We start from the raw sequence: 10,625 nt of genomic DNA, 5'->3' as shown, positions 1-10,625 counted from the left end.
ATCCCTTAATCATATTCTTCAACAAAAGCATAACTAATTCTGTTAGTGAGAAGGGTTGCCACCCAAATGCAGGACTGATTGTAGTCTTGGACAAAGCAATATAAACTAAAACAGAATCACATCCTGCACTGAAATGAACTTCTCATAGCAAAGATGAACAAACAAAAATTGGATCCACCGGCCTCTGAAAACATGCATCTCAACACAAGAACCAAAATTACATCAATTATTCATGAGTATGTGCCTCTCACCCTATGGGCTGACAAACTAATCAAATCAACAGAGTATAAACCAAAACATACTCAAATCAATCCACCGTTCATATTTCCAAATCGCTCAGCCACCCGCTCGAAGCGCACATCTCGTCATGAGGACAACAGAAACGAGCACAAATCAATCCACCGCTCCAATCGCACATCTCGCCATAAGTACAACAAAAGGAAAACCCAAATCAATCCACCGGTCGAATCGTGCCAAACTTGCCGCGAAGGAATCAGACAAGTAGGAGAAAAAGCACGCACGTAGTCATTAAGCACGAGCCCCAGCACATGACCAACTTGGTATTGCGAACCAGGAAAAGGGAACTCGAATAAAAAAAGGCACAAGAGACTGGGCAATCCAACTCAGAGAAGTAAAAGAAACCGAAACCCAGGTAAGGCTGGCACGAAACCCAAATCCAACCGAACCAGATTGGATGCGGCGAGACGCAGCGGCCTCCTGGACCGGCAGTTGCTCCGGTAGGCGATCGATGATGGCGAGATCCCTCTACAAGCCACACCAGAAAACCAGATAGATTGGACACGAAATCGAAAAGTGGCAGGGGAACGAAACGAACTGACCGGGCAAAAGTGGACGGCCGAGACATCCCACCGGCGGCGAGGCCCCTCGGCGAGCAATGCGGCAGCTGACTCCGGCGGGGGCGCAGCCGATCCGGACCCGTAGAGATGGGGCTAGGGTTTGGGGCTAGAGCGAAACTGGATTTGTGTGGGAAGGTGGGATCTTTCCGACCGTTGCGTTGAGCGCTCACAAACCACGACTCATTTCTTGTAGCGAAGGCTTCCAGCCTCCCTGACAGGTGGGGCTATTGCTGGAGAGGGAGGCAAGAGGCAGAGGCTTCCACCCTCCCTCAATTGCAAAATGGATGCATATTCTTTATTTTAGAAAGTAATCACCTCGTTCTTTTTCTGAGTTCTGAGGTAATTGCAAAATCATTTATGGATGCATACTCAGGTTGGAATTCAGAGAGATGTTGCAATTTTTATATTTAAGCATACTACTCCGTCAGGTTGGAATTGTCCCTTGTCCGTTTCGTCCGTGTGCGATTTTTAGTCCGTCCGTCCGCGCTAATTTTTTTCGTCCGTACGAGATACGCGCTAATTTTTTTTTACATGTCCGGTTTTCTTTCTACCCCGTTCTAGGATTCCGGATCCATTTAATCCAATCCAAAAGGAGAAAAAGAATCACAAGTTAAAAGTTAAGAAATCAAGCCGATGATTCCAACAAAAAAAATCACATAATAATAATAAAAAAAAGCCACACCAGAAAACCAGGATAAACGCTTGCGTCACCATCTCTCCTTGATCTAGCGCACCTCTTAAAATATATTGTCGATCCTAGAAATTGACAGTGTTGCAACAGGAAAAGGTTGATGAAAGAGAGAGTGTGTGGTCAATAATAGAAGAGTGAAGCAGCAACGTGAAAAGTGAAATGGTCAGTTCAAGTTAAGCGAAGCAGAATTGAACGACATACCAAGAAAAGCAAATAACGACATACCAAGAAAAGCAAAGAATACAGAAGGAGTCGTATAAGAAATCTTTTTAAGAAAAACTTGCATGGTAACTTGAGATGAGAGTTGGACTTCTAATTGTAGCTTATGATTTTCTAAAAAAAAAATCGAAGCGAATTCTCCTAGTGACTTTTACCCTAACTAAGTCGTATAACAATAATAGTAAGACTAAAATAGTCTTCACCCATTGCAACGCACGGGTATTTTTTCTAATCCAAGTTTTATATGTCATTGTATCATCACACATTCACAATGCATGATAATAGTATTGAATTTCAAACTGTTATAGAGAATATGTGCATAAATTATCTATCGATCTATGCACAAGCTTGTTATATCCATGGCCATCATCAGTCATCATTTATCAAATCCGATGCCCCACACCATTTGCGTGCAAACAAACGTCCCTGATTTCCTTTTCCTATGATCTCACTATCCACACACGTGCCCCAGTGAAAGTACTGTGCGTAATTACCTCTCTCACCACGTGATCTCCTCCCCCTCCATTAGTGGCCCAGAATCACTCGCCTCTCCCTCTCAGCCACTGTTGTCAACCCCTCGCCTCGCCATGCAGCCTGATCAGGTGATCCCATTGTCAACGAGAGGTGATGTCATCTAACTGCCGCACCCCCCTCTCTAATTTTCCTCTTCTACCACTTCTGCTGCAGGAAGGCAAACTTGCGAGAGAGATCTATCAACACCGTGCCTTCCTTTCCAACATTGTTGCCGTTGCCCACACCATGCCATTTTTTCCTCTCGAGTCACCACCACCATCCCGGTTGGCAAATTTTCGTATCATTTTCACCCCGAATAGCTTGACATAATCCTATAATACTATACAAGTGATTCCCACTTAGTGCAGTTATTAGGATTTTCCTGAGTTCTGGTGAAGCCACGTCACCCTTTTAATCCCAACTGTTCGATCGAGATGGTTCCAACGGGTTCGATGTATTCTATCCCACAGCTCTTTTGCCTCCCTCCACCGAGCCACCAAATCTTCCGCCACCGCCGCCGGGCGCGGTCCTCTCCCACATCGCGCGCGCGACTTCTCTCCTCCCCACCAGCCCCTGCGCGCGCCAGGCGCGGGCCCGCCACCGGTCGCTCTCCCCACGCGACCGCGCACGGTCCCTCCCCAATCGCGAGCGCCAGGCGCGGGCCCGCCGCCGGCCGCTCTCGCTTCTCCTCGCATCCCCGCGCCGCTCTCATCCACCCCCCTCCCCCCGGGCGCTTCTCCTCCCCACGCCGTTTTGCTTTCTCCTCCATCTCTCCGCTTACTCTAATTAAATAGTTCACAAATAAATGCGAATAAGTAACTCCTTAATCCATTGGCTAATAATTTTATACTAACGCGATCAAATGGCTTAGGATTGTTGATGACATGGCTTCATGCATGTACTTATTTTCGTACTATTTAGGATATATAAATAAGCCAAATCAAAGGGTGGTCCATATGCAAATCTACTAAATCTAAAGCTCAATATGCAATCATGCCACATCATCACCCACTAGCAATAAATACATATTTAACCTCATGCAAGCATACAACATCATCTACAATTTATTTAATTGTACATATCAACATACAAGCATATCCAATCATCACCCCTCACATCATTTGCACAATGTTTTAACAAATCTATCATTTTTATAATATTTAACATATACTTATCAATATGTTTCGCATTAAAGCGTGGGTATCATTTATTTGTTTGATGATAAGTACTGATAAACCCTGATGTTTCATTATTTTTTTCCTTTTTCTCCTAGCTTGATTGTCAAAAAAAAATATTGAGAATTGCTTAGTAATTCCCGCAGCAAAGCACGGGGAATCACCTAGTATTTATAATGTCAGGCAACACATCTGCATATTTAGCCTAATGCAAGCATACAATGTCATCTATAATTTATTTAATTATGCAAATCAACATGCAAACATATCCAATCATCACCTTTCATATCATTTGCACAATATTTTATCAAATCTATACTTATCAATATGTTGAAAAAATATATTGAGAATTGCTTAATTCCCGCAGCAAAGTATGGGAATAACCTAGTATTAACCAAATGTCCACGCCCATGAAAGCGAATTCACAATTTACAATCTCTAAGCCCTTGTGCAAAAAAATCAAACACAATACAAACACATGCACTCACAAATGCGCGCACACTCATACCTGAAAACACACACACACACGCACACATCTTAACTTCTAAGAGGTTTGCTAAAAAGAGAAATAATGTCAACAACATATACGGTTACACATCTGATTCAGAAGATAAGGACCCACAAATTGGCTTGGCAGGGTGGTCTAGGAACAAAGAGACTATTGTTTGCCAATGGGTAAAAAATACTGGGAAGGAAGAAAGATATGACTTTGATATTAACAAAGCTGATAGGATATTTGACTTATTGCTTCAAGAAAAACATACTCTATTTAGCTTCTAGCAGGGCATGTCTTTCCATCAGCTGAAGAGTTGAAGAAAAGGATATACTGCAAGTGGCATCATACAGGATCTCATAATACTAATGAGTGCAAGTTGTTAAGACGGCAAATCCATCCGGCTATTGAATAAGGCAGAATCAAGTTTGAGGATGGCAAGAAGCCGATGAAGATTGATGGACATCCTTTCTCAGTCAACATAGTGCATACTAGGAGTAATGATCAAGCCGATAAGAGAGGATATCGGACGAACAAGTTTAATTCTACTAGGATGATTAACAAATATCAAAGGAAATAAGAGAGAGAAGATCAAAGGCAGTATCAGGATGATGGCTATTGTTTTGATCCTCATTGGCGGTGTGAAATTTCCAGATTTTGCTGGAATGAGGGTACGAGACTGCCATCAATTGAAGATTGCCTAGGGTGCAATGATCCTAATGTGAGATATATTGGGAATTCTAGTAGACAAAAATAATGTTAGAGATGAGAATTGACCAATTCAGAAAAAGTTACCTATGCATCAGAGGTTGGGGCCAATTCATCAAGATTATTTTGAGGAAAAAGCTGAAGATAAGCCTAGAGTCAGAAATCCACAATGTTGTCCATATGGTATTTTTACAAAGAACAAGAAGAGACGAGTTCAAAGGATGAGAAATAGGGAGCAGATGCAGGAAATTGAAGAGGAGATTGATAATTTGCTGAAGTGCACTAAGGAGTGGTGGGTTAAGAGCAAAGTGGTGCCAGCCGATGAGGTCAGAGCCGATAAAACAAAAGATCAAGCATTCTTCTTCAGTAAACATGGTTTTTGTGCTACCAGCAGAGTACAACGCAAAACAAGCTGGTGACGATGTTTTTGAAGAATCTCTAGCCAAGTTAGTATTATCACCATAGCAAGCTATTTTTGAGAAGCCTAATGGGACAGAGCATCGGCATCTTAAGCCATTATACGTCAACAGTTTTGTTAATGGGAAGCCAACGTCCAAGATGTTGGTTGATGGAAGAGCAGCTGTGAACTTGATGCCATATACTCCATTGCTGAGGATCAAAACCGATCAAGAATTTGTTTGGGGGGAGAAGCAAGGAGAGCTTTAGATAGTATAAGGAATATTTGAGTTCTCCTCCAGTTTTGATACCACCACAGAAAGGGGTACCCTACAAGCTATATTTATCAACCAATGAAAAAACGATCGGCTCTGTGTTAATCCGGGAGATTGAAGGCAAGGAAAGAGCTATATTTTATCTAAGTAGAAGACTTTTGGATGCTGAGACAAGGTATACCCGAGTGGAGAAATTGTGCTTAAGTCTATATTTTTCATGTACAAGGTTGAGGCATTATCTACTTTCAAATGAGTGCATAGTGGTTTGCAAAGCCGATGTGGTCAGGTACATGCTAACGGCTCCTGTGTTGAAACGGAGGATTGGAAAGTGGATTTTGGATTTGACGGAATTTGATCTAAGGTATGAATCAACTAAGGCGGTAAAAGGACAAGCGGTAGCAGATTTCATTGTGGAATACCGCAATGATTCACTTGGATATGTTGAGTGAGTACCTTGGACTATATTTTTTTATGGGTCAGTGTGCACTCATGTTTGAGGTATCGGCTTAGTGATTATATCGCCTTGGGAGGCAATTTTTGAGTTTGCCTTTACAATTAAACTATATTATACTAACAATCAAGCAGAATATGAGGTAGTATTGAAGGGATTACAATTGTTGAAGGAAGTTGAAGCTGATGCTATTGAAATTATGGGTGATTCATTGTTAGTAATCAATCAATTGTCTGGAGAGTATGAGTACAAGAATGATGTCTCGAGAGTTTATAATGAAAAATGTCAAGAGTTAATGAAAGAGTTCGAGATGGTTTCTATGAAACATATTCCCAGATAACAGAATGTTGAAGCCAATGATCTAGCTCAAGGTGCATCTGGATACAAGCTGATTTTGAAAGATGTAGAGATTGAAATTGTTGCTATACAAGCCGATGATTGGAGGTATGAAATGTTTGAATATTTAAAAAATCCTTCTCAATCGACATCAAGGAAGTTGAAGTATAGAGCTCTTAAATATGTTGTGTTGGATGATGATCTTTATTATCGGACAATTGATGAAGTTTTGCTTAAGTGCTTAAGTTTGGAAGAAGCCAAAGTGGTTATGTGTGAAGTGCACGAAGGAATATGTGGAACTTTCTTGGGCGACCACTCGCCTGAAAAAAGAATTTTCAGCAAAATAAGTTCAAAAAGAAATTTCTAAAGCCCTAGCTAGAAGTGGCCACCGCTCCCGTGCCCAGCGAATGTCATCCATCACTCCTGTGCCCGGTAGCCATCGCCATCGCTTCTCCTATGCCCGGTGACTTTCGTCATCACCGTCGCTACTGCCCTCCCTGGTGTCCCTGCCGCCGAACCTACACCTCACATTGCCACCGCTGGAGGAACTGCGCGCGAGAGGGAGATGGGCGAATCTATCGGTGACATATGGGGCGGGCGGCCGGTGGCCTCTCCCCCTCCCATGCGAATCCATGTGCGAGGGAGAGAAAGAGGCAGTGGGATCCAAGAGGGAGGGGGAGAGTTTGCCACTCCTGTCGCGACCTCCGACGGATCATCTGTCCTTGAGGTTGCCGCCCCTCCCTATCGTCGTTGTCATCTCCCTTCACTACAAGAAATATGACCTTCTGTGACGAATTCCTCATGACGTCGGAGCTATTCGTCACTAGCACATTCCATTTTATGACGATTAGTATGAGATGGGGTGGCTTAGTGACGAAAAAAGATGTTCATCGTTAATACCAACTAGAAATCGTCATAAAGTTTTTCAATGGGACATCGTGACGAATATTAATTTGTCATAAAGGGTACAAAGCAAACGTCATAAATTTATATAATGCATTTCTAGAAAAATATATTAAAGTTAAAGTAATTTAATCAAGTGAATTAATGAGGAAACTAAAATTTTCCCTTAAAAATCATGGTCGGAAATATTTTTCTAATATTCTACATGGTCGAAATAATTATCTGAAATTTTCCGTGAATATTCGATACTCAATAACTAATTTTAATACTACAAAATTCATTTAACCTATTAAAATAAATGAAAAACAAATTGAAATTCCTCTCTCTGTCCTTGGGCCTTTTTCGGCCCAAGTATTACTCTCTCCCTCCCTCAGCCCGCAGCCTTTCTCTCCCTCCTCCCTCTTCGGGCCGCCAGCCCAGCCCTTTTGTTCCTCCTTCACCGAGAAGTCTATATTGCCTCCCTCCTTTCAATTCAAATAATTTTTCGGATAGTAAATGATTTCAAATAAAAAATTACCAAAAACAAAGTTGTATAACTTATCAAGATCTACAACTTTTGTTTTGGTCATTTTGCTATATGACTTTGTTTCAATAATTTGAATTTGAGTTTCAAATTATGACAACTTCAAACAATGTTTTCAAATACTAAATGATTTCAACTGAAAAAGTCATCAATAAAAAAGTTGTATAACTCATCAATATCTACAACTTTTGTTTTGGTCATTTTGCTATATGACTTTATTTCAATAATTTGAATTTGAATTTCAAATTATGACAACTTCAAACAACATTTTCAAATAATAAATGATTTCAATTGAAAAAGTCATCAACAACAAAGTTGTATAACACATCAATATCTATAACGTTTATTTTGGTCATTTCTTTATCCGACAAAGTGATAGTAACATTGTTCACAAAATTTATATATCTCTCTTATAGTTTATAAAACCATATAAGAGATATGTAAAATTTGTGAACAATGTTACTATCACTTTGTCGGATGAAGAAATGACCAAAATAAAAGTTATAGATATTAATGAGTTATACAACTTTGTTGTTGATGACTTTTTCAATTGAAATCATTTATTATTTGAAAATATTGTTTGAAGTTGTTATAATTTGAAATTCAAATTCAAATTATTGAAACAAAGTCATATAGCAAAATGACCAAAATAAAAGTTATAGATATTGATGAGTTATACAACTTTGTTGTTGATGACTTTTTCAATTGAAATCATTTAGTATTTGAAAATATTGTTTGAAGTTGTTATAATTTGAAATTCAAATTCAAATTATTGAAACAAAGTCATATATCAAAATGACCAAAATAAAAGTTATAGATATTGATGAGTTATACAATTTTGTTGTTGATGACTTTTTCATTTGAAATCATTTAATATTTGAAAATATTGTTTGAAGTTGTCATAATTTGAAATTCAAATATTATATAGGTCAATCAAACTCAGATGGAGAAATAACCAAAATAAAATTAGTAGATCTCAATAAGTTATACAACTTTGTTTTTGACAACTTTTTCACATAATTTTATTTAGTATGATTTTTTGTGTGTTATTTCACAGTGGTACAATAAAATAAAAAGAAAAAAAAAGGTTAAAAAGAGATGGGATGAAAGAAGGCCTGTTATGGGCCAGCCCATTTGCTCTTTTCTCGCTGAGAAGTCCATTCTACGTCCCTCCTTTCAATTAAATTCAAAATATTAAAACTACTGTTCAAATTTTATCATACTAACTGAATTTATGTGAAAAAGTTATCAGAAACAAAGTTGTATAACTTATTGAGATCTACTTATTTTATTTTGGTTATTTTTCCATCTGAGTTTGATTGACCTATATAAAATTTGAATTTCAAATTTTGACAACTTTAAACAATATTTTCAAATATTAAATGATTTCAACTGGAAAGGTAATCACAACAAAGTTGTATAACTCATCAATATCTACAATTTTTGTTTTGGTCATTTTGCTATATGACTTCATTTCAATAATTTGAATTTGAATTTCAAATTATGACAACTTCAAACAACATTTTCAAATACTAAATGATTTCAAATGAAAATGTCATCAACAACAAAGTTGTATAACTCATCAGTACCTATAACTTTTATTTTGGTCATTTCTTCATCCGACAAAATGATAGTAACATTGTTCACACAAATTACATATCTATGTTATAGTTTATAAACTATATAAGAGATATGCACATTTTGTGAACAATGTTACAAATCACTTTCTCGGATGAAGAAATGACCCAAATAGAAGTTATAGTTCTTGATGAGTTATACCACTTTGTTATTGATGACTTTTTTAGTTAAAATCATTTAGTACTTGTAAATGTTGCTTGAAATTGTCATAATTTGAAATTTAAATTTAAACTGTTCAAACAAAGTCATATAAAAAAATGACCAAAACAAAAGTTGTAGATCTTGATAAGTTATACAACTTTGTTGTTGACAACTGTCCTATTTGAAATCATTTACTATCCGAAAAATTATTTGATTTTCTTCTATTTTAAAATTCAAATTTTATATAGTTCAATTAAACTCGGATGGAGAAATGACCAAAAGAAAATTGGTAGATCTCAATGAGTTCTACAATTTTGTTTTTGACAACTTTTTCACATGAGTTCATTTAGTATGATAAAATTTGATTCGAAGTTTTAATATTTTGAAACTATTTTTTTTATAGAAAGATAGGGCGCCAAATTTTTTTGGGCAGGTGCCAAAATTTTTCAGACTCAAGCCACTTCGCGGTCAAGCCAAACATTTTCAAGGTGTATTGACCGTTTTATCCAAACAATTCAATAACTACTATGGACGCACTAGGGTTATTTTGGTAAAACCGCGTTGTGATTGCTTCATATCCCTGGTTCCCCAAACCCTAGCCAATCCCAAACCAAATCCACCAAAACCCAGCCGCCATCGTCCCCTTCCTCGCCACCGCCATCCACTCTACCACCGATCTCCTCACCCACCACCATCGACGGCGACTACCTCCACCGTTGCAATGTCCCACCGTGACTCCTCCTCCATTGGCTCATCCACTGCCGTCGCGTCGTCCACCACTAGCGGTGGCCTCTCCTCCCTGTTCCCCAACGTCGACGTCCCCCTCTCTTCCCCTCAATCCAACGATCCACGCCGCCACAGCCCCCCTCTTTTCCCCTCTCTCCGTCGCTCTCGCTCCCCCTCAACAGCCGCCGCATCTTTGTCGGGACAGCGACACTCGCTGCCCTCCGCTCACTCTTGTCCGGGCCGCCCCCGTTCTTCGCCTGCGCGCCCGCCTCTGCGCCGCCAGATCACCATCGTCCGGAGTCGCCGGGGCCGTTGTCCTCACCTGCCAAGCCGATCTCCTACGCGTTGCCGGTGGGATTTGCAACAGGGATGGCGTCGTGCCTTGCTCGTCTCTCCACAGTAGTCGGCGCCGATCCCCTGCCTCTCCCACGCCTTGCGTTGGCCTGGCACCACCCCCTCGCCTCTGCATCGCCTTGCATCGGGCTGCTCCTCCGTCGGCAGATCCCAACGCCGACATATCAAGGACTCCGCCTCGCTGTCATCAAGGTGGTGGAGGTGGTTGCCTCTGGAGTCCCTGTGA

General features: G+C 39.9%; 1 pseudogene; it reads left to right on the top strand.

Annotated features, from left to right (window-relative positions):
* The first annotated feature begins 10,040 nt into the window (after positions 1-10,040).
* LOC127786297 (uncharacterized) lies at positions 10,041-10,625 on the top strand (annotated as a pseudogene).

The sequence above is a fragment of the Oryza glaberrima genome, chromosome 10, assembly GCF_000147395.1.
Source record: "Oryza glaberrima chromosome 10, OglaRS2, whole genome shotgun sequence".
Classification (NCBI taxonomy): domain Eukaryota; kingdom Viridiplantae; phylum Streptophyta; class Magnoliopsida; order Poales; family Poaceae; genus Oryza; species Oryza glaberrima.
This window is presented reverse-complemented; position numbering and strand designations above follow the sequence as displayed.